The following is a 25,231-nucleotide window of genomic DNA, read 5'->3' as shown; positions in this document are numbered from 1 at the left end:
GTATAATAATACAGATACAAAAGAGGTCAAGGTCTTAAATTGAGCTACGTGAAATATCCGTGTCGTAGGTCAGACTGGGCCAAATACCCGCAATTTTCATGGGTTCATGAGATTTCGGATCCAAGGCCTCCATCCCCAACCGCTCTTGGCCCTCAGGTGCCCCAAGGATCGGCGCTCAGTGGCCCGGGGTGGGCCGGCAGGGAGGGGCCCGAGGTCCCTTGGGGGCTGGCAACACCCCTCCCCCAGGACACGATGCGGGATGCGGAGAAGGGGAAAAGCCCCGAAAGGGCTCGCTCTGGACAGCTCCGCCCTGCCGCACCCTCCCGCGGAGCTGGGTCTGGGACTTGGCGAGGAAAGGGGGAGGGGCCGCTGAGCGGTCTGCAGTGCTAGCGCCCCGTTTTCCAGCCCCGCAGTCCAGAACGGCCCTGGCACCCCTCGATGTTGCGCAGACACGCGCCGTGGCGCCCAGCCGGGCGCCGAGCCCCTCCCAGCCCAGTGAGCGGCTCTGCAGAAGGCTGGCTCCAGCCCCGCCCGGCCACACAAAGGCGCGGCCCCACCCCAGCGGGCCGCGACACCGCAGAGGTGACCCCTTCCCGGGGGTGCGGGGCCGGGTTTCTCTTCTCGCCCTCCCACAGCCCGCGGAGCTCGGGGCTATTTGCCCCCCGCCGCAGCCCCCCGCCCACGCTCTGTTCTCCATGCTTTCCCCGGATGGAGACCCCTGGGATGGTCTCCCACGGAGGGACCCTCGCTCCTGCAGCGAGGCGTGGTCCGGCCCCACCCCTCCCAGCTGGGGCCCAGACCCGACCGCCGCTGGCCGGGTGGGGGCGCACGTGGCGAGCCGGCGCGTGGAACGCAGCCAGCCCTGCAGAGCCCCGCGCCGCGCCCTGCGCTGCCCTCCCCGGGCTGGGCGCTCGGCCCCGCGGCTGCAGCCCGGGAGACGGGGTTCTGCGCAGAGCCCTGAGCTACCCTCGCTTCCCGCAATTCGCGCTTCACCCGCAAGTCCGGAGGGTTCTGAGAAGGGGGGATGGGGGCGATCTCGCCCTGCGCTCTGCAGCCGCACCGAGAGGTTTCTGCTGCAGGAGGGCGGCTACAAACTCATCGTCATCATCAGTATTATTGTTTGTATTTCAAATCATTATTATTATTTCATGACTCAGTGGCCCTATTTGTTCAAAAGGTTTGAATGATTGCATTTGATTAAGGATTCTACTCCTCCCTCCCCTTCTCCCCCAAAAAGACTTCTTTCTGCGGTGGTTCATTTTACGTTATAAAGCAAATATATTTTCGGTTCCTGTTGGGATTATGTATGTTCGTGTGAGTCGGATATATGTGCAGGTGCTTGCTAAGGGAAGGGCTTGTGTGCCAAAGATTGCTGGAAAATTCTCCGCAGAGAATCGTTTGTGGCTGCAATGGTGAAAAGATACATATATAATTGAGATGGTATGATCTTCGCCGTGGATACCATGAGGTTATATCTATAAATATGTAAATATAGGTTATGCATAAAATTTTAACTGTTTATTTTAAACTATTCTTCCAATTGCTGATTCTTAATACAGTCTCAGTTCTGCACAGAAACACGGATCGTGAAATGGTAGCCACCATCCCATTAATAAAAATCCCACCCCAAACAGGACAGATGCAGGCATCCTCTCTGCCATGAGTAAGCTGCATTTGCAAATCATGAAAGGAAGCACAACCTCTGCGATATTAAAATAATGGATTTTGAAATCATTCCAGTTGCAAAGCATAATCAATTAATCAGCAGGGCAGTGCTTTTTCTTGAGTCATTAAACAATTATTGTATTCAGCATGGTTGTACTGGGTGCATATAATATTCTCCATTATCTTCTCTAATGAAGTGGGCACATTCTAAATGGATATATAAATAACTAGAAATGAAAAGAAGAAGATTTGGTCAGGATTTCAGAATAAAATTGAAAGAGAAATAGTATTAGCTTATCACTCAATCTTATATGAATGGTTCATACCAGTCTCAAGCGGAGCCTGCAGTAAGCATTATGTGACCCAGTGTAGCCCAAAGCAGGTAGCTAGTATGATGATATAAATTAATACACCTGGTGGTAGTTGTCTATGCATGTTAAAATTCCCTGAAAGAAAATATATTTTAAACTGATGAATAATTAAGATTGGATAGTTTGTAATATTAAAATCTAGAACTTTGTTTAGTCAAAATTAACACCGGTTTTGTGATGTGACACAGATTTGTGGTAAATTATTCTAAGGGAGAGGGGAGTATTTTTATTGTTAGAGCAATTGCCTCTGCCCTTCGTCATTAACATTTTTAGCAAGATTTTATTTGTTGCATTAAAAACGGTTTTACTTACTTTGCAGGTTTTTTTTAATTATTAGTGGCTGGATTGTGGAATAAACCTTTTATTATTTGTCACAGCGTGTCTTCCATCAAATAGCTGGTTCTCAGTGATAAAAATGCTCCAAGAGGCTAGATTTCACTCAGATTCAAGAAATGTTCTCTCAGAGTGCAATAAAGCCGATTCACACAATAAAATAGTTTTCCTCCCCATAATTCAGGATCAAAATAGTTAACTTAATTCCGTGAATATCTAGTAGTTGCTATCAAGTAGAATTTTAAGTTAAATCTTCACAATTAAAAATGAAATGTAAGAGGAATCAATTACATATTTAATTGAAGATTTTTGTCATTGATGAATCCAGAGCATCTTTAGGAAAATTGCTGATTTATCGATCACCGTTGTTTTTCACTCCAACTTAAAAGGACTGACGTACGCCCCTCTCCACCCCAGGAGCTCACTGCTCACACAAGGCTGCAGGAAGCTGGCCTCGGAGCAGGTGGCTACCTGCTTTGGGCGTGGTCACTCCAAGCTGCTATCTAAGTCCAGCTCACACAGTCTCCTTTTTGGTTTTGGAAAAACACACATTATTCTGCTGTCACAGGATCTGTGACCTTATATGAAAAGTACAAGAAATTTGCCAGACAACAAGAAAATACCAGATTAGCCGATGACCCAGATGCTTCCAGAACGGAGGCTGGTTCTCTTCCCTAGTTCTCTCAATTGGGAAACCTTGGAGTCGGCATTAACTTTTCACTCCACCAGAGGGCAGTCAAGTCCTCTAAAGCAGGAGAAGATGGATTTTTTAAACCCAGTTGCAAATACCAGCTATTTAATAAAATCTTTTTTTTTTTTAATTTGGAACATTCAATTGCTTATTCGATAAGTTAATGCCATGCTTTACCCTAATGGATGAAAAGGATTTGTGCACGTTTTCAAGGAGATGGTATGAAATGAGTGATCATAATCTGGAAGTAGATGTAGGCCCTGGTTAATTATTCTTTTATGATTTTACTTTATAGTTTCATTACATTGTTATAACACCATTTATATTACTTTTGGGTATTTGTAGTGGATAAATAGTAGAAAATGGTCAGTAGTAATAGCAAAATTATTTAGGAACAGAATGTTTTAATGTTTAAATAAAGGAATAAATTAAACAAAGACATTGTTTACTTATTCATTTATTTAAAATGTCCCTGATGCTGGGGACACACCTGAATGTCAGTGTCCGCCTTCAGGGAGCTTGCAGGCTAGTAGGTAAAACAGGTAGATACAATGTGATACTGAGGAGGGCTGCCAAAAAACAAGTATAAACTAATTTGTAGGATCATCAAAAGTGGATTTTTTTCATGTTTGCATTGGTAAGGAATTCTTTTTCTCTTATAGTTCCTGTAACTATAATCCATCTGTAAAATGTTTAATAGTTTCATATGACTGTGTTCCTCAAACTTTAATGTGCATATGAATTACCTGTGATTTTCGTTAAAATGCAAATTCTGATACAGTAGGTCTGATTGAGGCCAGACGTTCTGCATTCCTAACGAGCTCCAAGATGATGCTGATTCTTACCAGCAGCCACATCAGTTTTAGAAATATAAAACTGTGATATACATGTACCTCCCACCATGAGCTCTGGTGTTATGTCTTAACATTTTCAAATCCATGGCAATCTTTGCAAAATATTTCACTTCCAAACTCATAAACTTAGGGATTTTATTCCTCTGGGAGTTATGTGTTGTGTGCCATCACTCTCTCTTAATTGAATTTTTAAAAATATATTCATATTGCAGGACTCAGCAGAAGACCTTCAAGAGAAATGTGGAAAGTAAGGATTTGGCTCTGGGTGTGTGTGTGTGTGTGTGTAAAAAATGTGGCTTGTGGGGTGATCAATCAATATTGCTAGATTACTGTTATTTACAAAACAATGTGCAGAACAAAAAGTTCAACTCAGAACCTTTGAGTTGTGGAATAATGCGCAAAAGTCTGTAATCTCACTCACCATACAGCTAATTCATGCAAATACTCCACATCTGAAGAAATTAAGACAGAGGACTGAACAGCACTAAAATTGTCTCTCAATATATCCCATGTTTATTACTTACCAAATTATCCTAACAGAGTATTTCTTCCTGGATATCACATGAGAAAATTATTAATCGTTTATTGAGTATGATTGTGTATTTTAAAACAGATTATGCTTGTGTTTTCTGCTTACTTAAGCCAATAAAGGACCTCCACTATTTGATACTAACTTTCTAAGAAAGTCAAACTAGAGGGAAAAAAAATGGGTCTTCAAGGGATATCATGAAAAATATTATATGTCAGTCTTCCCATGCATTGGGTGGTTGACCACGCAAACATTACAATATTTCTGGAAATGCTATCCGGCAAAAATGATACTATGCCTGAAATATCTCAAATTAGAAATTTACCGTTTCCCAAATAGGGCACTAAAAACACGGTCCCAAATACAACTGGCCACGGAGTTAGTAGGATATACTGTTATTCAACATGAAGCTGGATTAAGCCTCAAGGTTATCTGTTCCTTTGTTCCTGTTGTTTTTAGCTATTCATTTCAGGGTCTCTCAAAAGCTAGGAAACTTTCCATTTTTGCAACTTGTGGTACATTTGAAAAAAAGAAGACATGCCAGGACAGCATTATAAAAGTCATGTGTGTTTTAAAGGTTTAATCCTAGCAGTCTGTTGTGGCTGCGTGTGTGTATACCTCATCTGGAGATAACAAAAATCTAAGCTTGAGGACCTTAGAGACTGAGCTAAAAATCTTTTTGACTGGCCCTTCAATCAACAATTTTCCTGTGATGTTGCTTTCCTTCAAGAATCATTTTTCTGGCATAGACATAAATTTCAGAGCATCAGTAAGAAGTGATTTATTTATTGACTTAACCCTTATTTAGCATATATAACATGCTAGGCACTAAGCACTTTACACAGATTGGCTGTATTAATCACCCAATAATCCTGAGAATAGGTACTATTACAGATGAGGAAACTGAGACACAGAGAGGTGGAGTGACTTACCCAAGGTCACACAGTCAGATCCAGAATTTAGGCACAGGCCCTCTGGCTCCAGAATCTAGGCCTTTAACCAGTACCGGCTGCTTACATCTGCTCCCTGTCAGAGGTTCCCACATGGAGGTGAAACCAGTAATACAGCCATTTTGTTTAACATGCCAGATGGTCTCATCCTTTCTGTGCACAGACTCACCTTGAAGAGGAAATACTTTCAAATTGATGACTAGTGTTAATAGCTAACGTGGGGCTTATTAAAATAATTGCCATGATTTAGGCTTTTGAGGAAAGAGAGCTATGAGACCTTGGGGGCTGTAATGTATGGAACTCGTGGGTCTCTGAAGGCTCAGCCAACAGCAGGGATTATCAGTATCAACCTGGTTAGCACATTTCAAAATGCATCCTTAACTCCTTCTGTAGACCCTAGATATTTAATATAAACATTTTGTCTTATAAATCTAGAACTAACAGAGATATCCATCCCAGGCATCCACATTTAATATAATCATTAGATGGTTCTGCAAAACTCTCTTCATCTTGTTACCTCAAAAGCAGGCGGGCAGGAGAAATCCGTGGGAAGTCTCTGAATCTCTTGTGAACCATTTTTAATTATCTTTTAATAAGGGAATCAGATCCCCTCACTTATCAAGGAGACATTTGCAGTAGTAAAACCTGTGTTTATATAACCCATTTTTATTAGTCATGATTAAAGATAACATTTTGTGTACATTTGCTCTCACAAAACACTTTTATGTGAATGTAAAGGTTAATTAATGCATTTCAGCAATCATTTTGCTAGTCATCTGGAAATATAGCTTCTCCAGAAATCGTACTTAAGAGAAGAAGCCACACATTATACTATAAAACTGTAACCAATGTTTTAAGATTTTTCTCACTTGTAATTTTGTTGACGTCCAGATTAAAATATTTAATACTTGAAAAATTACAGGATTCCAAAAATTTGTTTTTGTGACCAGAAATAGATAATTACATTTCTTGCATAGTACATTAAAAATAATATTGTCTGGAACTGATTTTTTTTTTTTAGCCAAAATAGTAAAGCAATGCCTGTAAGAGCTAATTTAGCAGTTATCCTTCTGGAATGATTGTACTTTGGATGTCAGAGTCTGTACATCATCCATTACACAAGTACTTAGTATGACAGTTGATCATCAGTAATCTGAATCTGTCGATCTTACATCAGGATAAAAAGAAATGGATGGAATTTATCGAAATCCAGTCCCACAAACACTTGTACAAGAGAGCATTTAGAGTTTAATTTTTTATTAGCATTCTGCTCCCTCTTTTGGAAGATTTTTTTTTTTCCTATGAACTACAACCATAAAGTTTAATTTCCATTCAACAAACTGCTCACAGTAACCCTGAGGATAGTCTTTCCATCTGGGCTTCCTAGTGAATAGAAACCATCTCACATGATAAAGCTCAACTTATGATATATTGACTGTTGCAGAACTGAGACCAGAGAATCTCATCGGGATGTCGCTTCTTTTCACTTCTAGGCAGGGAGGCACCAACCACCTGGGGCAGTTGAACTGAAGCACGAGTTCCTGCAGCCTCCCTGGCACCCTGCTTCAGAACACAGTTGTCTTTTCCCCTGCATAGTTTGTTTTTATTCCCAACACTAATACCTATTGTTGTTACTTAAGTCTTAAGTTTTATCTGAAAAGTGACAGTTAGCGTCCTTCTCCTACATTGTTCAAACACATGAAAAATTACCAGAGTCAATTCTAGTCTTTTGATGCACAGATTACCTGATCCAAGACTCCTATCACTTTAAAAATCATCTTTTCATTCTACTTCAGACCTACTTTTTCCTTTTATAGTCAAAAAAAAAAGCAGACAAACATAGAAGATATAAAAATGTTCAAAAGATAAATTAGATAGCATGATCTATCTATATGGGACCTTGTAGTTCTTCAAAAATATTCACCCACTCCATCCTTTTTAATCTTCATATAATCCCTATGAGATGGGCACAGTATACTTGTTACTCTGTTTAAAAATGAGTAAATTTAAGCTCAAAGAATTTACTCAGTCAAGTTCACATGTGGTGAGCTTCAGAGCCAGGGCCAGAAAACAGGTCTAATAAAGATATATATATTTAATATATTTTAGATATGACTATAGTAATATAACATATATAATAAAAAATAAAACTACTGAAGTTTGGCACTTACTCAACTGTCCTGTAATCAAATATGTACAAGTAGGGAAAGATAGACACTAGGCATTTATTTGCCTGCAGTCTAAAGTCATTAATAGTTAATGGCATTAACTAAAGTAAAATAGATTCAAGTACCAACTCTATTCTGAAGCCTATGCTAGGTATTGGGAGAATATAAATAAACATAGTCCTCTCCCTTGGAGAATTTAGTCTTTTGAAGAAAACAAGACCCTGTACATACAAAAAAATTGACTATCAATAATACTAATTTATAACTATAAATGGAAGTCTTGACTGTTTTAACAACTTTATTACGCGACCCTGCAATATTACGGGGCAGCACATAATGATGTACTAAGAACATCAATTAGAAAGTTCTGAGATCCACCCAAAAGCTGCAAAGTTTCCATCTTTAACTAATCTCCTCCATCAGCCAATCCAGCGGGGACTCCTTTAGTTTAAATGTTTCTCAAACTTCACGAAGCATCAGCAGCGATTAGGAACCTCAGATCCCACCCCCAGAGGTCCTAGTTCTGTGGATCCGAGATGGGCCCCGTGAATTTGCATTTCTAACAACCTCCCAGGTGGTACTGATGCTGCTAGTCCGGAACCACTTGGATTAAACGTTACACCGGTGAGCAGTGGGGTACCTGGGGCAGCGCACCCGAGCAGAGCGGCCCTCCAGTGTGAGTCCCCTCCTCTGACCGGCTCTGCAATGTGGTCTCAAGAGGCCAGAGAGGCTGAGCCCCAGCAGCTCTGCCCCACTCCACACGCTGCTGATGCTGCACTGAGGGCAGAGCCCAGGAGCAGGATGCTGAGGCTCTGAGTTCTAGTCTTGATCTCTTACTAACCCACCTTGGTCAGGTCGCTTTTCCTCTCTGGGCCTCTAATTCAGCATCTGTAAAATGGCGAAATACTGCCTTGTCCGTATCAGAGGGTCGTTCTCAGAATCAAGGAAACAAATGTGAGGTGATTAGTATCTGTCAAGTACTATATGAATGCAAGGGGTTGCATTTTTAAATTGTCATTATGTATAATAACTGGATATTTTATTCATGAAAATACCAGTGCACATGCATTTAGAATGAGTAAAGAGGGAACAAGGAGCACAGTCAGAAATAAGTCATTTGCTTTTTGAAAAACACTTCCTAAATAATAAAAAATTGAAATAAAATGTTGCTTGAGGGGCCGGCCCGGTGGCGTAGTGGTTAAGTTCACACGCTCGGCTTTGGTGGCCCAGGGTTCACAGGTTCGAATCCCGGGCACAGAATTATGCACCACTCATCAAGCCATGCTGTGGTGGCGTGCCACATACAAAATAGAGGAAGATGCATGGATGTTAGCCCAGGGCCAATCTTCCTCAGCAAAAGGAGGACGATCGGCAACAGATGTTAGCTCAGAGCCAATCTTCCTCAAAAAAAAATGTTGCGTGAATTCCTCAGACAACAGTGTCTGACATTTTGAAGGGCTTGTGCTTAGGTCTCACCTGACCAGCCCCATTTAGATATTTAAGATTCTTCTTCTTCCTAAATGAACGTTGGCTGAGAAGACGCAACTAACTCACCCGACGTTTTCTTACAGTCAGTCTCCACCCAACTTTTCCCCAACCCAACCTTTAAGGCCAAGACGACAGCCACCAAGCTGAGAGGATTGCTGGGCAAAGCCAGGGTGCCTCAGCAAATAGACGCAGAGAATGAGAGGGTTGACAAGCCAGATGTAAAACTCAGTACAAGTCTTCCTTCTGGTTCTATGTTTCCCCTCTGTTGCCACCACCTTGACATTCTCTACCCTGCGTCTGCCGCCCTGAGCAACTGTACAAGCCCACCTTAGACAAAGCAGCCCCAGCCCAAACGTTCAAGTGTGTAGAAGGCTTAGCTTACAGGTGCGTCCAAACATTAAAAACAAAAGGGGAAAGCTCTGTGTGATAAGAAAAAGCAACCTGGTGTGGAACTCAAAAGAATGCACAATCCTAGCAAAATTAAAAGCAGTACTCTAAGTGTCCCCCCAAAAATGCTCAGGTCAGGAAATGTTACTGTTACATGTTAAGAGAGCTCTAGCAGATTAGAGCAGGGCTGGGTGTTAGATGGACATGATTTTGAACCCTGCTCCTCTATTCACTATCTGATAATCCTTAGGCAAATTATCATTTCTATACCACAATTTTCTCAGTTAGGAAATGGGGAAAATAATGCCATCTAAATCACTTGCTTGTCAAGAGAATTAAGTAAGCAATTGACTGTTAAGCACTTTATAGTAAAAAATATTATCTTCTTCCCTGACCCTCTAAATAAATTATGAAAATACTAAATAAAAATAATAATTTAAAGTAAGCATCAAAATTCTTATACTTTGTGAATTTCTACATGCAATAACAAACCTACTAGAAATTACTTGGAATTTAGGAAGTGATCACTACTCAATAATTCTTTGTGATAAAAGGAGAGCTGATATCATGTTTATGACACAGCTGCCAGTACAGTATATCTCTAAGACAAATGCATTCTGGGTAATGCCAGAATTAAAAGTACATTTCTCTTGCATTTACTTCTCATGTCATATTTCCCTGTCATATTTTATATCTCACCCACTTCAAATACGTATATAACTTCAATAAAACTGACCCTTCTTGCCCACCCATTAAGACTCATCAACATCAAATGTCGCATTCAGTAGAAATAAAAACTGATTCCAGAAGCATTACAATGTAGAAGTCTACACTGAAGTCTCTTGAAGAGCAGGAAAGGGGGAATTATATCACGTAACACAAACACACACACACACACACACACAATCTCTCGTTCTGAAAATCTTATTAACCATCAATTTCATCCAAATCCCACATCACAATCTCCCCTCCTTGCTTCTCCAGTCTCTCCCTACCTGGCACTCCTGCTCTCCTCACCCTTCCTTCCGCTAGATCTTTTCTTTCAAGGATAACTCCAGGAACTTTCTTATCTGGATCAATCTAGCCTTCCTCCTCTCCATCCATTAGTAGATAAGCACAGCAAAGATACCAGAGCCAAACAGAACAAACATAATTTCGCTTATATGACTGTGGTGGGGAAAGGGATATGGATACTTCGAGTTTAGTATTCATTTCCCTGTCATTCACGAAAGTAACACTTTTTCAATCAATAGTGTTTTAGGTACAACTCAATAAAAATCTATAAGATGTTAACAGAATGTAATTACTAGAATAATAAACATATCCTGGGAAATCAAATCAGCATTCATCTGGCATCTGACTTTACAAGACTGAGGGGAGGATAATTGACACCAATATAAAAGAGCATTTTAACTATTTTACTTTGCCTCCAAAATATCAGTTTATATAAGTGTATGGTAAATAAACTAGGAATTATATTTATGATATAACTGCAGACATGTTAATAGAAATATGTGCTTACATTTACAAGGTTAGTATAGTCCTTTTTCATATTAGATACAATTGATTATAATAACAATCTACATATAAAAATACTCAATATTTTTTTCACATTTATAGGCCATAAAATACAGATGATAAAGTAAACTCCTACTTTCTCATAAATGTGGAATAATGACAAAGAAGGATCTTTATATGAAAGCATTTTAAATCCTCACAGGGTCATAATACATTGTACTGGGTAGGAGAGTTCAGCTGTAAAGAAAATATAGACATTTTCTCACTTTAAAAAATCTAACTAGGTTCTAAAATATCCAGCCAAGCAACAAAGGTAGAGAGAGAAGAACTACATCTCTTCTATCAATCAAAAACTTGACTTAAAAAAAAGTTTAGCAGTAGAACAAATAAAAGAAAATGAAATTCAGTATTTAGGATGAAAACTTTTTCTAATTTCAGGACTAACATTGAAGAAATATTGAATTAAGCAACTTGGAAAGAATTGGATTCCATTTGTTGAAATTTTTCTTAAAGTAAAATTAAAAAAAAAAAAAAACGGTGTATACAGTTGTGGCCTGCATTGGCTATGAATTGCAGCAAGCTATACGACAAGTCACCCAAGAGAAGAAATGCAGAGAAATGTCACTGGGGAGGGGACACTGTCCTGCTGGCAGAGCCAAAAAGAATGAAGGCCTACCCACTTAAACTCATTGCAAAGGGAAGATGCCACTCCTGACAAATAACAAATAGCCATGAAGTTATTCTATCCAGAAAACTACACGTTTTGTCACTTTTGATAAATTTTAGAAGTGAATGATGAATACATAAGGTGGGGATAGTCAGCTAAGTCAAATAGGATTACTTCTGAGAAAGGGTTTGCTCTCCTTGAAACCAATACCAGCAGGTTTCCAGGTCAACCTCACATTCTAGCTTCCTTGACTTTTCCTTCCTGTGAACTCTTACAGGTTTATTGTCTAACAATAAACTTGGGAATTAGCCGTATACCATCTTGGAGCACCGTTCTGTTATCCTCCCCCCGTCATTTATTGTTCCCCTCCTATGCCGAGCCATTTACATGTCACGTGTCACTACACTCTTTTTCCCATTTAATTCTTATGGCAACCCTGAGACAGGTTTCAACATCCCCACTTGCCAAGAATGGGGAGGAGAAGCCAAGGGAAGTTAAGTGACTTGCTCCCAGTCACAAAGGTGGTCCAGGGCAGAGCTGGGTTTCAAATCTAGCGCATTCCCCACTGCTCTCCAGCTTTCTCATCATGAGCTGTTTTTACTTGTTGTTTTGCTACAGACATTTCTTTATCTTATATGCAGCTATACTGAGTTCTTCTTCCAGGCCAGAACCATGTTTCACTTACTTTGTCTCCCCTACAGCACCTTTGTGGCTGGCAGTAATAATGCTATTGGCTAACAGGTATTGAGTACTTACTGTGTTGAGTACTGCTACTGTGCCAAGCATCTGCCGAGGATAATTATCATCCCCATTTTCACAGGTGAGAAGGGGAGGAAGGTAAAGTCATCCATAGCCAAGAGGTGGTAAGGCCGGGATTTGAAACAAATCAGTCTGACCCCAGAGCCCACTTGGTTGACCACTATACGTACAGTCTCCCTTGGACGTAGTAGGGGCTCTGATTGTGCTTGGTGATTGGAGGAGATAAGGGTGAAGTAGGAGAAGTCTGCAGAATTATAAGAAGCAAGGCGCCACAACACTTGGCTGTAGCCAAGCCCATCCAAACTTCAAAAAGTCACTTGAACAAAGATAAATTTGGAGACGATTAATCTTTACTAACAATATCTTATATCAAGACAACACTTCAGTTTCTTAATCCATTATTTAATTCGATCCTTACAACAATATCCTGTCCTTGTTTTGTGGATAAGTAAACTCATGCTCAGAAGGTGTAATGAATCGTCTAGGGCTGAATGGGTCCTGAGCTACAGCACAGGTCTTCAGCTCCTATTCAATTCTTTCCATTACCCGCTGGTAGCGTTAACTCATCGTTAGTCAGCATCGTGGCCAAAAAAAAGTAGCAGAACATATAAATGAATGCAGGGGAAACGGTCACCTGCCTCTTTTTCCTCCTTGACTAGAGAGAGTTGATACCTGCTGTTGTGAAGTTGACCTTATGAAGGATAGAGGTGGGAGGGCTTTCTTAAATTTTGCCGGGGAATCAAGCAATTATAGTTGTGCCACTAACTAGTGACATTTGAAACTATCGACATAGCTACAGCTGTGGGATAAGGGCTAAGAGATAAGTGAGAAAAGCCGGCCACTTCAAAGCACACAGAAGTACCAATCTGTAGCATAAAATGAAGCTAGTCAATCTAGTGGAGAAAAGAGTTGAGCCCAATCTGGCTTCAACATCTGGGTTCTTAACCCCCACTCTATACCTAGCCTCAGTGGGGAAGCCAGCTGGGCACTGACAGATTGAGCAGGTATCTGCAGCTGATGGACAGCCCCCCTCTGCTCAGCAACCAATGGATAAGCTTTTATAGAACACCTACCACACATGCTCCTACGTGGGGGGTAAACACTGAAAACATTAAATGAGACACCTTCCCTCATCCTCAAAACATTTAAATATAGTTGAGAACAAACAATTGGCAGCAAACAAAACAGTAGAGGACTAAGGACTAACCTATGTGGAAAAAAAAAAAACAGCAAAATGACTGTGTCTTTGAGAAGAGAAAAAAATCAAAGGCCCTTGAAATGAAAACCATTGTTTGATTTACTACTGTTTTTAGGGAAATACAAACCCAGCCTTATGGAATTGCATGAGTCACAAACATTGGAGACATTTCTGAATTGTCACCACATCCTAGTACACAGATCCTCTGTCTTACTCTACCTATTATTACTTGGCAAACTTTTTGAAATTGTGAGCAATATTCTAAACCACAAGTCCACTTTTTATGAATAATATTTAAGCTGAATAAATCCAGAGAAAACAGAACATAAAGGAAAGCCAACATTGTGCCTTTAAGTATTATATATTACCAAGCTGTGTTTTTTTAATAATATCAGCAACTTATTATGCCAAATTCCAATTCATATTTATCTGTGGAGATTAAATACTTGATTCCATTTTTGCCTTCAGTTTTTTATTGGAAATGTTTATGACCAAGTCGTATATTATTTGCTGCCACAAATAAAATGCGTAGGTTATTCCAATCCCATTCAGCCAGTTATGCCAAAATGTAATCCTTCTCCCATCAAGAACAAACTCCAGATGGCATCCAGACAGCTTATATTTTACACATCACCTGTTCTGCCTAACAGTGGGAAAAAATATATTCAAAGCCAAAATAGATCTTACATGCGGTATGTGGAAAAGTTCAATTTGCCCAAATAGTTTTGACAATTTGAAATTCAAAACATGAGTTGCTTTATGAAGCACATTATATATGAGAATATTTTGTGTCTATTATATAAATATTTATTATGAAATACCAGTATTCAGAAAAAGGAAACAATTTGCAAAGCAGAAATATGAAGCGTAATTTTTCCTTTTCTGTAAAAATGTAATGCCTTAAAGTAATTTATTTAAAAGAAGGTAGGTAAAGAAAGCCCTTACTCCAGAAAACACAAAATGGTGAATCTGGCTGTAATGGGAACGTTATTCCATTTAAAGACAAAATTTGCTAAATTTGTAGAATCGTAGAATTCCAGAGCTTGGAGATACCAACTATCAATGAGAAAAGAGGTTCAGAGAGATTAAATGACGTGCTCAAGGTCTTAAAATAAAAAATCTAAAGTTCTGAAAAGACTTTGATGATCATATAATCCAGTCACCACCGAAGACTTATTTTCCTACCTGAAATATGGAATTCAGACCGTGCTACTCTCCAAGAGCATAGTTTCACTTAAAGCATCTCAACACATTCCATGATTTTGTAAAATAAAAGGGAAATGCCGTTCTTAATGAACATTTTGTAAATGGAGTTCTGGAAATACTACAGAGCACACATACATTGCACTGGTCAGCAGAAGCAGCGACAAGTATCACGTTCTGGATGCACCCCAAGAACTTTGCATCCGTACCTGAGGCACCAGTCTTCACAGGCAGAGGAATCTGCTTCCCAAGAGGGACTAAAATACGTGACCCGCTTTGAAAGGCCACTCCCAGGCACTCTGGAAGAGGGGATTAAAGATTTCCCAGGTCTCAGGAAGGGGAAAAAAAAAAACCCTATCATAATGCAAAATAAATTGCTTTATATTAACCAACATCAAAAATGTACAACAAGATTTAGAAACAGGAGAAAGAGTCAAATATCAAAGAAAGACAGTGATTTTTTTAAATAATTTTTTTATTTATTTATTTTTCCCCCAAAGCCCCAGTAGATAGTTGTATGTCATAGCTGCACATCCTTCTAGTTGCTGTATGTGGGACGCAGCCTCAGCATGGCCCGAGAAGCGGTGCGTCGGTGCGCGCCCGGGATCCGAACCCGGGCCGCCAGCAGCAGAGCACGCACACTTAACCGCTAAGCCACGCGGCCGGCCCGATAGTGATTTTTTTAAGCCTACCGTCACTTCCATTCACTACACACCCTTTCCCATTTCTGTTTCCCAGTCTGTCCCTGCCACTGCCACCACCTCACCAACTTCTACCCCCAGAGTGGGGGAAGGCCTTCAAAGAAATAAAGGTTATTAGAGTCTTCATCTATAAAATGAGAGTATCATTAGATGATTTCGATTATTTCTACTCTTCCTTCCAGTTCTAAGATGCTATGGCTAGTGATTCAATCACATTAGACAAAATGAAAACTTACTAATAATCTAAACATATCTATATTGATGAACTTAAAGTAACTCTTTTTGAGAAATAGTGCAACAATGCAAGTCAACCAGGTTTCATAAAAGTAGAAAAAACAAAATGCAGTAACCAAAACAAACTGAAAACCTTTGTAATATATTTCCTCAAAGTCTGAACAAACTCTCCTGACCTCTCAGGCATTCTTATTTGTATCTTATAGGTTAAGTGTATTGTGAAATCTACCTGCAAGAGTAATAGTTACTTTTTAAATCTTTCTGGGATTTTTGTGCTATGGAATTGTTTATTTCAAGTAAATCAAAGCCCAATTTTCAATCTCTTTATCTTCTCTATAGCCATTTGCTTTATTACAAAAAAAAGGCAAAATGATATTTTGGCATGGAAAGAATAATAACTTAACAAAATTACATTTGTCATAGCATGAGCATGTAAAACCTTTATGCCACCGAAAATTACCATTTCTTAGAAGAGCTTTTATTTCCAAATATCCAGCAGAAACAAAAAGCATGTGAAAAAAAGAAAATTCAGAAAACGTATCCTGGGCTAAGTTGTCTTTTAGACTTGAATCCTGTTTGTAGCAGTTATGACAATAAACCGACTGCAGAATTCAGAAGCTTCAGACACATTGCTTAGTTGCTTTGTATATTGCATTTCATTCCTTGCAGAAAATTATACTAATTAGAGTTCTGGTGTGTGCTCTGATGAATCCTATTTCAGAAAATGAGTCTTTACATGGCAAAGCTTGAGGAAGTAGCATTTGATTTCCAAAACGAAAAAGCAATTTTCATGGCATATCTAGATGAACCTGAAGGATTTCTTCATGCTCTTTTGCGGCCTCGAAAATGCATGCTGAAGATAATCATGCCGTGGAAGCTGTAACATTAAGATACTTCACCCTCATCTCAAAGGCTCCATTACTCTCACATACTCCCAGAGATGCTCAAAAATAACATCACTGCTATCATTTTTTTAATATCAGGTAGTTCTAAACCTTGACAATATTTATATATCCTATTTTTAAAATATATGTTTGTTCATTCTGTTCTCTTTGACACAAAGTGACTGTAGGACATATTACTTCAGTATGACTAGCAAAGTTACGGGACTTGTTTACATTCAGGGGAAAAAATACCTGACTGCAGAGTTTTTGTTCATTACATCTGTTACTTAAGCATTTAATGCACAGTTTTTGAATGGATGATTAAAGCAAAACTCTAATGAATGTGTTTTGAAAATCCAATTTTTAGGGCACTATTGAATAAATGTAACATACTGTGCATTTTACAAAGCTTCATTGAATGAGACTCTGGAATTCTCCTTAGGTTTTTGGAAGCAAGCAAAATGCTGGCTCCTACATGAGGCTTTTGTGGCTTTTGCCTGAAATAGTTATCTTCTGTTAATTATTTATGTACCATTCATTTCCTAAGAAAACATTAAGGGAGACTGCTCTAAGTACAATTTGTATAGTACCCAGATAAGGATTCTATGCAGTGGAATCTTAATAAATGTTATTTGGAAATAATGCAAGTTAAAATACCTTTATTCACAGTTGATGCCAGTTAACTATTATATCAGGCCCATACTGCAAAATCCATAAGCAGTATGGATTTTGTAAGACACACTCAGAACTAAAACAATAATATAGAGGTCTTCAAATGCGTAGAAGCTTTACACCATTCCAAGGAAGTAGAGGTTTACGTCCAAACTCTTCGGGAAATATGCTTTGAACTTTTAGGAAATTTTCAGATTGGTAGAGGGATTAAATTAAGATATAACTGATAGAGCTTGTCGTACAAATTGCTGCCGAGTCCCTGCTTCATCTGACTTTGTTTCTTCTCGGTGTTCTACATAATTTAGTATATTCCATTATGTGAAGACAGACAACCATGCCTCGTGATGATAGACAGGATTCCCTTTGAGCTCATTAAGCCTGTACCCTCAGTACCTAAAGCACTGGTCAATTCAAGGGGAAGTCAACTGGCCCATTAACTGAGACAAAGTCATCTGAATCTTCTATTACAGGTTTTTATTTTGCCCTTGTGATGAAAGTCTTGCATTTTCCGTTTCTGAAAGTTTCTGCTTTCCCTGAGAACATAATAGATAATTCACTGTATATGTTGTCTTATATACCACTTTATTCAATACAAAGACACGAGTGATAGTCACACTTAATTCTAAAATCCATGTAAAGTAGAATCTGCGGCTTATTTTCTGGAGAAAAGCCACACATTACAACAAAGTGAACAAGGAAACTAACGTTCCTATCATTGATGACCTAACATTTTTTTTATTCTACAAATTGACCTCACAAATGCAATCATCATTCTGCATAGGAAGTGACTTGTGATGTTTTGCTGAATTAAGAATGAGTGCAAAGTATTTTTCTACTCTTCAGCCAAAAAATTAAAAAGTAATGGGGAGAGAGTCAAATCACTTGGGTGCCACATTCAGCCATTTTGGAGACAATTCAGAGAACGTCATGAAAGCCTCAAATGACAGTTGCATCTAGCTCAGGAGATGGAAAGGAATAGTCATTCTTTCTTGAGAACTCCACCCAGGCAGATGAACAGAGTCCATTTTTTCACCCTGGCTTTGTCTCATTTAAGTCCTAACCAATCTAGCTATCATCTTAGGCTTATTACTACTACCTGGTAGTGTTGAGGGCCTAAGAGATAAATATCCCTTGGTGCTCCAAATTAGCTTGATGATAACGTCTTGAAACATAAGCAGAATAAAGTGCTTCCATTACTCCTATAAACCAGTGTAGTTTGGTCTCCATGTAGGACTGTAAGAATTTCTTTCATCAGGGGGAAAGAAAAAAAAGACAAGACCCTGCATGATATAGTGGAACTCACATTAAACTCAACAAGAGCGTTAACTGGAATAAAGAGTAAGGTGAGGACCTCGGTTGGTACAATTTACTGCTCTTATTACAATTTCGATCACGAGGACTGATTCATGTCATCCAATTTCTTTTCCTTGTCACAATTGCTTTGCCAAGAATCAATTAAATTGAAATTTAAGAGCCTCATATGTTCCTGTAAAACTCAATGATGGGTTGTACAGCTTTGACCTTCTTAAATGTCCCTTTATTTGACTTGATATCTATTCCTACAGAAAAAGAGTGCTGCTTCAGCTGATCAAAATATTAATCTTTCAAAACCTCCCTGGTCATAAGAGCTTAGGAGACCATAATTCTTGCAGGGGGAGAGGAGGGTAGAATGAATGTAGACTGAATCCATTTTTATACTAAACCAATTAGCATTACATCATCATAACAGAAATATCCAGAGCATTACCTCATATCAGTGATCTTCTGGGATGTTAAAATAGATCTTTAAAAATCTTAGATTTATTTTTCATTTAAATGTTGAATCGTCAATTACATACTCCTCAACCAAAGTTTTTTTAAGGTCCAAATTCAAGCCAATATAGTATGCAAGTATTTTAATAAAATCATCTTAGTCTATTTCATCTTTCAAGAAGAAAATCATAATGATGGAGCTCCCAAAAGTATTTCTAAATGGGATGATAGATTTGATTTTTAGAAAATAATCTGACCTTGGGCAAGAGGTCAAAAGCAATTAAACTACCAAACACAATATATATACACACACACACACACAATAACATACAGTGTGGTTAAAATCAGGAGCTTATCTATGACATGCAAAAAGAAGGCACCCTAAAAATAGCTAAAAGGTAACTGATTCTCATCTATGTTAAGACTTAGAAAATGAGAGAAAAAGAGAGTAGAGGATAGAATTAGAGCAGTGATAAACTGTGGGTTTATCAATTTGTAAACAATTGTGAGTGTAAGTCTCGGGTCTTTTTAGAACCAATTAATAAAGTACCCTGTTTCTCCCATTTTCTGCTGTCCACTTAAATCCTGGCACCAGCAGTGAGGACTGCCGACAAAGTCACAGCCATCACCCCAATTTGCCAGGTCCTACAGACGCTTCTACCTGGAAATGATAGACTTTTTTTTCCTAAGGAAGAGGCGCTTTTAGTCAATGTTTATATAAATTAGTAAGCTTCAACTAAAGAAATTTTTTCAACGAAATCTCTAAGAAACCAATGCAAATCTGATGGCTACAAAATCAAGCACAAGGGACCCATATCCTGCTTTATGTATATCAGCTGATTTTATCCTTTACTTGCTGCCCAAAGACCTTTCAAAAGAAGAAATTTAGGTTGAATCCAAATTGAGTATTTTGGGACTTGCCAAGAAAACCTCCTGCTAGACTAATATGAGCTCAGGGAAAACATGAGAAAGCAAGGAGGAGACAGAACATGCTAACAGATCTTGGGCATTCTTCAGCTGAGCCATCCGAGCACAAGTCCATGGTCAGCCTTCCAGTCCTCTGAATGACTGTTACTGTCGTCACTAAGAACACTGATGTCTCGGGACACAGACGAGTAGCCCACTCAGAGACTGAGATGTTTTCTCCCAAAGTCATATATTAATGACATTTCCAGAGCATTCCTTACCGTCTTTCACATGTTAACAGGAAGTCTAAAACATATTACTACTTCTTTATAGTCGGCATTAGCCAAAACCGAGGAGTCAAATAAAATTCTTTCTAGAATGAATAAACAGAAGGTATTTTTATGATACTATCGATTCCAAATCAAATAACAACAAAATGATAAGTATGAGAACTCATATTGATGTTCATTCCCACACAAGCCAAGTGAAGTAGAAAATTGAAAATTTTAAAACCACTTATTTTTAATTATTTGAACCTTTCAAAAATAATGGGGTATATTGTCATGAATAATATACATTATTTTCTTTTTGAAACATACTATGTATAAAATTAAGATGTATTGGAAAGTGTGAGCCAAGGGCTTAGAGTTTATAATATATATTTAGAAGAACAATTAGTATTTTGGTGGTGAACATGATGTAATCTATGCAGACATAGAAGTACAATGATGTACGCCTGAAATTTTTACAATGTTATAAACCAGTGTTACTGCAATAAACAAAAAATTAAAAAAAAAAAGAATGGGAGAAATAATTATATATGTGTCTATTTCATATTTTACCAAGTAAACAAAATCTCTCTGCTATTTTAACCTATCCCAAGATCTAATCTGATTATTAAATCTCTAGTACCGATTGTATTGTTCTCCTCAACGACTCTTTGTTCCTCAAAGAAAAAAAAAACACCCCCCCAGATTTACACACACACACGCGAAAAAGAAAAAAAAATAGGGAAAATTCAAGTAATTGCCTGCCAAAATATATCATTCTTAAAATAGTCAAATAACTGATGCAAAGTTTTTTCCTAAAATACCAAGTTGATTACCACTCTCCCTATTTACCTCGTTAACTGTGATATGAATGTGTAAGGATATATTTAGTCATATAATAAGAATATACCTACTGAGTTCCTTTCGAGAAGCTCTTCCTGAGTTTTCCAGCCATCTCTGCACCAAGCAAAATCCACAAGTCAAAAAAAAAAAAAGTTACACTTTCTTTCTATAAACCTCTATACTTACCTATAGCCATGTAGTCAATAACTCATGTGGGAATTAATTAGAGAACAAATGCCAAAGGAAAAAGAGAAGAGGAAAAATGTCTTGGACTCTTTATTCCAAAGATAAGTAATAATATACATTTTTTTGTTAGAAACAATATGTAGAGAGTGAAGGTATGTATAACACATCTGAGCAAATTGTTGGGGAAGTGAATAGCATTAAGAGGAAAGCACATGGAGTCAGATAGACCTACATTCCAACTAAACTCCACACTTCATGATCAACCGCCCATTGAGCAAGTTACTCCACTTCTCTGAGTCTTTTGATGTTATCTGTAAATCTGAACTAATTATAGTACCTCTCTCACATCATTGTTGAGATGGTTAAATGAGAAAATGCATGCAAATATCTTAGCACCATGCCTGGTACATTGTTTGTGCTCAACAAACAAGCAGCTATTACCATTATTCATAGTTCATTGCAGCCCTTTGGAAGAATGGAAAAACACTTAGTGCTCATACATCATTAGGTTAAGTGGATATTGCTACAGAATCATTATACATCATGTGGGTTGAATTTTAAATGAATTCACTAGAGAAATGCACTTGGTTGCAAACATTAATAGTTAATAGCAAATGCAACCAACTATGAAAAAGATTGTATGGAATTACCTATCACTTCCCACATCCTTACAAACATGCATACAACTCTGCTTGGTGTTGGGGTGTAGTGAAAAGATGAATATATGCTGATTTCCAAAAGCCAATGAAGAAAATGATTGTCAATTCAAAGTATGAAATATCAGCAGTGAAATCTTAATAGCTTATTTCTAATAGCCTTCGCATTTGCTGGGGATTACAGGATCCCTCACTCTCTTCCCTCTGCCTTTGGCTACAAATTCAGTCGTTATTTCATATTAATTCTTCCTTCATAAAGTCTCCTGCATCTTCCCTTTTTTTTGTCTTTGCACTACCATTTTCCAAAGCCATACCCCATTGCCTGTTGAACTAATTCAGTTATTTCAGTGTGTCTCCTAGTGACAGGTCTTTCCTGCATAAAATGGCCAAATAAATCTAAGAAGGCTTTTATCAGGGAACCTCCCCCTCCCTTCAAAATGTTCAGTGGTTCCTATTGCTAGGATGATTGTAGTGGCCAAACTTTTGACAGTGAAAGGGGATATTATTAATGAACTTAAACCAGAACTGTGCAGGCAAACCAAGACTTACAGCTAACCAACCCATTGCCACCTCTGTGCTTCTCAAACTTTCTTACGAAAAATATTCCTAAGGGTGGACTCAAAGCTAAAGTCTCAAGCTTAAATTTCGTCTAAGTTTACATGTTTAAAATTCATGATATTCTGACATTCTTGTATAAAATATATCAATGTTTGTTTTAATGTAAACATCATGTTTTAAGTCACAACCCTTTTACGTGAGCAAAAGTTCACAACCCTTTTACGTGAGCAAAAGTTCAAAACATCTTACACAAAATCTTAGAGCAAAATTGAGCCCCCCAGGAAGCCTTACCATCAGGACACAACTCCTGAAAATGCCATTGTCATGTAGTCTATGAAAATGCTGTCCCCTGGAGCACAGAGAACGTCATTCATAAAGACCATGAAATGAATGAGGATCCTTGGAGCTGAGTTTTCAATCCTACGTGAATTCACTGCCCTACCCATGAAAGTCTTCCATATGGTCTCTTTAGAACCCCATTTCCATGTCAACATAACAAATATACCTTCTCTCTTCCTTGCTTTCCTAAACACTACTCAGTCTTTACTATCCAGGCCCATTTGCTCTGGTTGCCATATAAAATACAAGACACTCAGTTAAATTTGAATTTCGGAAAAGTAAGGAATGATTTTTAGTATGTCCCGTGCAATATTTGGATTACAACTTAACTAAGTGTCCTGTATTTTTATTTGCTAAATCTGGCAGCCCTAACTGCAAAGCTATTCCTGACCACCCCGCCCACCACCCCAGGGGTTTGGGGTTCCTCTGAATTTCTAGTACAAATCATCTGTGCCTCCCTTTGACACCTACCCTATTTTGCATGTGTTTCTATCGATTTTTATACCCATATAGTCCACTTCCCTGGCTTGAAAACTCCTTGAGAATAGGAACACTATTATCTCTCTTTGTAATTCCATAATGCCTCAGAGAAACTTCTGCCCATAGGTGGTGATCATAGATACTTGCTAATGGGAAATTGATTTAAAATCAATGAGCAAGATGGCCAGAACTATTTATTGAACGACTACTTTCTGTTCCATCCAAAACTATGCCGTGAGTTATTTCATAGATGAGTGAGATGTAATACTTACGTTCAAAGAGCTTATAGTTTAGTAAACACAAATTACACATCAAAAACCAGTAGTGAATGACCCTAAACAGTATATAATCAAGTATAACAATATATAATCAAGATTGTGTAGTACAGCCAAGGAAGGGCAGTAAGAGATCAATGTGGGTAGCACCCCAAGAGAGAGAAACACTGGGAAGGGAGGATCTGAATTGGGATCCAAATTGTGGGAGGGCTCTAGATGAGAGGAGACTATTGGGAAGGGCACTGCCACCTGGGGAAAGTTTGGGGTAACTGCATAAGTAGAGAGGAAACCCTTCTTCTCGGGGGTTTGCTGCAGGGAAACAATCAGAATTTGCTTGGGCTGTGGTTGCAACTGGTTTTAAAGACTTCCTAGGATTCCAAGCAGCTATATCAAGGAGAATCTATGCAATGGCTGCTCCTGGGTAGAGTCAGCCATGTAGAGCCATAGCTCCTGATAAAAAATAATCAAAGTTAGGATGCTATTAAAGAAATCACCCATGGAGATCAACTGGGTTTTGTGCTCAGACCACCTAGGAGAGAAAGAAGAAATATTTTTATCAGTCGTGGTTATACGCTACACTTAGGGCTCTAAGTGTTGTTGCTGGTCCCTGACAAGCTTTCTGCCCCCCTCTCTTCATTAGCTTATCAAGCATAATTAGTGCATGGTCTTACTGAAAATTATTGAATTTCACTTCCAAGAAACTGAGGACAGATGTTGAGGAGTGTTCTCTTCGGTAAAAATTCATGTTCTTCTACAGCCTTAATCTGTTACTATTCTATGAGATAGCAAATCCTTTATTTTATTTTTATTTTTGCATTCGCCCTCCCTAATAAAGTTGGTATCTTTAGTATGTGCTTCTAATATGTGCTTAATTTTGCAAAATGTTTTAGATACCATATTTCGTTCTTTTACAAAAAAATGTACAAGTCTATAAAGCCCTGCTGTTCTTGATGTTAATCAGTTCATAGAATTAAATGTATTGAACCACAAAATCTTTCTATCTGACAGAAATTGTGATTGAAACTGAATGTCCATGTAAAGATCTGCTTGGACCTTTATAAGTGACATAATTTAATTAACTAAATAGACACATAAGACAAAGGAATATGGTTTCAGCCTTCTAAAATTTCAAAGGCATCCAATAAAACCTCTCAGAATGGGTGTTAGCAGGACTGTTATGACACAAGGCAAATTGTGTTGCTTATTTTAAGGAAATAAGTAGGGAGGGAGATTCCTTTATAGAGACCCTCTGGATGCGTCAGGTTGTACCTTATGCAATATGACAATATTTGATCTTTGCGTATGGTTCAACAATATGCAAGCATGTCCAACCCTCTTGACACACTGAATCTCATCCTGAAAGTAGAGCTAGCAGAAGTCCTCTTGGCAATCTTGAGATAGATTGATTTACTGCGTTCAGTCCAGATGCCTCGCTTTGACACTGGCCACATATGACTTTCACATCTGTGGGCCAGTTTCATTTGCAAAATTGGTGGTGGGGTGGGTGGACAGTTGACTAACTGACCTCTTAGAATCTTCCCAATCTAACATTTTGCAGCTCTAAATCAATCAGCTGTTGAATCTGTTTTCTGCTGGCCAACAAAAGATGCACCTGTCAATGACGCCCAAACTAATCTGGGAGTTCCCGCCTTCCCAAGGCTCTCATTCTCCCTTGGGTTACAGGAATGATTAGAA

General features: G+C 38.6%; 1 protein-coding gene across 1 annotated transcript in view; it reads left to right on the top strand.

The window, feature by feature from the left end:
* Nucleotides 1-25,231, top strand: part of STMN2 (stathmin 2) — a 51,984-nt gene that overhangs the window by 1,292 nt on the left and 25,461 nt on the right. The window lies entirely within an intron of this gene.

The sequence above is a fragment of the Ceratotherium simum genome, chromosome 31 (genome assembly GCF_057802395.1).
Source record: "Ceratotherium simum simum isolate JZ-2026a chromosome 31, ASM5780239v1, whole genome shotgun sequence".
In the NCBI taxonomy this organism is placed as follows: domain Eukaryota; kingdom Metazoa; phylum Chordata; class Mammalia; order Perissodactyla; family Rhinocerotidae; genus Ceratotherium; species Ceratotherium simum.
The sequence above is the reverse complement of the archived record's forward strand: the minus strand, read 5'-3'. Positions and strand labels throughout refer to the sequence as shown.